This window comes from Aplysia californica, unplaced genomic scaffold (assembly GCF_000002075.1).
Source record: "Aplysia californica isolate F4 #8 unplaced genomic scaffold, AplCal3.0 scaffold00583, whole genome shotgun sequence".
Taxonomy (NCBI): Eukaryota; Metazoa; Mollusca; class Gastropoda; order Aplysiida; family Aplysiidae; genus Aplysia; species Aplysia californica.
In genome coordinates, this window is record NW_004797853.1 from 420,808 (window position 1) to 423,316 (window position 2,509).

Consider the following 2,509-nt stretch of genomic DNA (forward strand, 5'->3'; position numbering starts at 1 on the left):
GACAGACAGACAGACAGACAGACAGACAGACAGACAGACAGACAGACAGACAGACCAAGACTGAGACAGAGACAGAGACAAACACAGAGAGAGAGAGAGAGAGAGAGAGAGAAAGAGAGAGAGAGAGAGAGAGAGAGGGGAGGGGGGAGAGGGAGAGAGAGGGGGGGGAGGGGGGAGGGAGATCAGAGAGAGAGAGAGAGACAGAGTTGACAGCCGAGACCCGGTTTTGAGAGAGAGAGAGAGAGAGGGAGAGAGAGAGTGAGGGGAAGAGAGAGATTATATCATATAAAACAAAAATGAAAGAGACAGAGGAAAAACGAGAGCCTAGAGAACAAAGAGACGATTGTAGCTGCAAAGGGCCGCAGCAGGAGAATTATGAAACCGTCTTAAATGAAAAGTAAGGCCTACACACGTAGCCTACTTTCCTGAGTAAACATCCCTAGAATAGAGAAAGTAGATCTAGAGTCAGAAGAAGAAAAATTGACATTAAAAACAATAACAAAGAAGACAACTATGTCGATGCATTTCACCAAAGATAACGACAAACGACGGTAGTGAGCCCTACGAGAAGCCTTTTGTCTGTCTATGCAGTGCGAGGAGGTTATTATACAGAAAGGTTGCTGTAAGGTCCTTGGTTTTCTGCGAGAAGAGAAGCCCCTTAAAAACTTTAAGTTTTTTGGTCGCTTGTTCCCGAAGACGACTGCGTGGCAAAAATAATAATTTTGTTTTATTTACTATTTGAAAGTTTCCTTTACATATCTTTGCCCCCCCCCCCCCCCCCCCCCCCCAAATTAAAAAAAAGAAGGGGTGTGTTTTGATCACAGGAACACAAATGATCCCAGATGAATCTTTCAGAACGAAACAACGAAACGTATCTGTTTTACATCTACAAATTTTGACGTAAGTAAAGATTACACTTTTTCCTTGTTTGCTGTGGTAACTGTTTTACGGGAGGGAGTGGGAGGGGGGGGGGGGGGGGCAGAACGTGGAGACGAAGGCAGACGACAGAACATGGTTAGAGAGCAGGGAAGGAAGTGAAATGAGAACACTTTGGAAGAAAATATCTTCTTTCGCTATTGGGTTTCGCACGAGAGGCAAACACTGAACCTCTAAATCACGAGAGCCCCACCCCACCTTCTCACCCCCCCCCCCCGCCCCCTACATTTAATTATATTATTATTACAGCATAAGAGAGTGCTGGAACACGATACTGTACTTTTCATGTGAACCAAAACGTAAGCCTACCACGGGGCAACGTTCGTCACATTTCGGTGGTTGTTATCGCCAAGTAAACATGAAGTCGTGGTCGTCTTTGGAACAGAAGACAGTAAAGTAGAAGGCCTACAATGTAATTGAGAACGCAGAAACCCGATTCCACAAAAACTCGGGCAGCTTGCGACCTTCACCGTTAGTGGCAATAAAGCACCAGTTGAACTCAGAAACCCGGAAACAGGACAGCGGTGGGTAATGATTGTTGCATTATGACAATTTATTGTAGGAATACGGGTACATTTAATACATCATGTATTCTGCCTTTTAACCTATGCTGACTATATAAACACTTTTAATTTTTCGAGATAAAAAAAAAAAAGCTTTTTGTCAGCATAACCATTTATAAAAGGCGTTCTTCCGAAATTTGAATTCTAATTTATAAAAAAACAACAACCCCTAGATGTAGTCCCAGTTTCACTTTGATCCCCCTCTCCCCTCCCCCCCCACACACACACAAATAGGGTAACTGATTAGGCTTTCGATTTAGCAAATTAAAAATCTGGTGCAAATAATGAAAAGAAAAGAAAAAAAGACGTTTTGTCAGCTAACGCAGTCAGTGGCCTCGTGGGTAGGCCACTGGACTCGTAATCGTGAGGTTGGGGGTTCGGGGGTTCGAGCCGCGGGCCCGACGTTGTGTCCTTGGGAAAGGTGCATGTCCTTTACACGAATTTTTCTCACTTCACCTAGGTGGGAATGGGTACCCGATCAGAGACAGCGAACCATCTTGCCAGTAGGTTAGTGTTTTAGAGCCTATAGTTTATAATTGGCTGCTTGCTCTGTACATGCTTCCAAGAAGTTGAGGTTGTTTCAGAATGCTCAGAGGTCTGCTGGGGTAATAGTATTGATTGTGAAGTGCCTAGAGCTTGCTGTTGAGCGTGGATTTGAGCTATACAAATGCTATCTATTATTATTAGACTCATACATAGAATTATTGTTGAAGTACTCGCTGGTGCATAATTTGGACTAGATAAAGACTATAGTAGTATAACTGTCAGCGGCCCGCTAATGGCACATGCTTGTTATGTTGAACTTTTCAGAGCTCCCTCACGCTTGTTAAAAAAAAATATATCCTCATAAAACGACAAATAATAATTATATTATGTTGTTTCTTCCAGCGTGTTCGTCGGACGTCATCACGACTGTTGCTTTTTCTGGTGCATGTACGTGCATTTCTGAAGGTGAGACTGAAGAAAAAGCGAGGGAGAATGAGAGAGAGAGAGAGAGAGAGAGAGAGAGA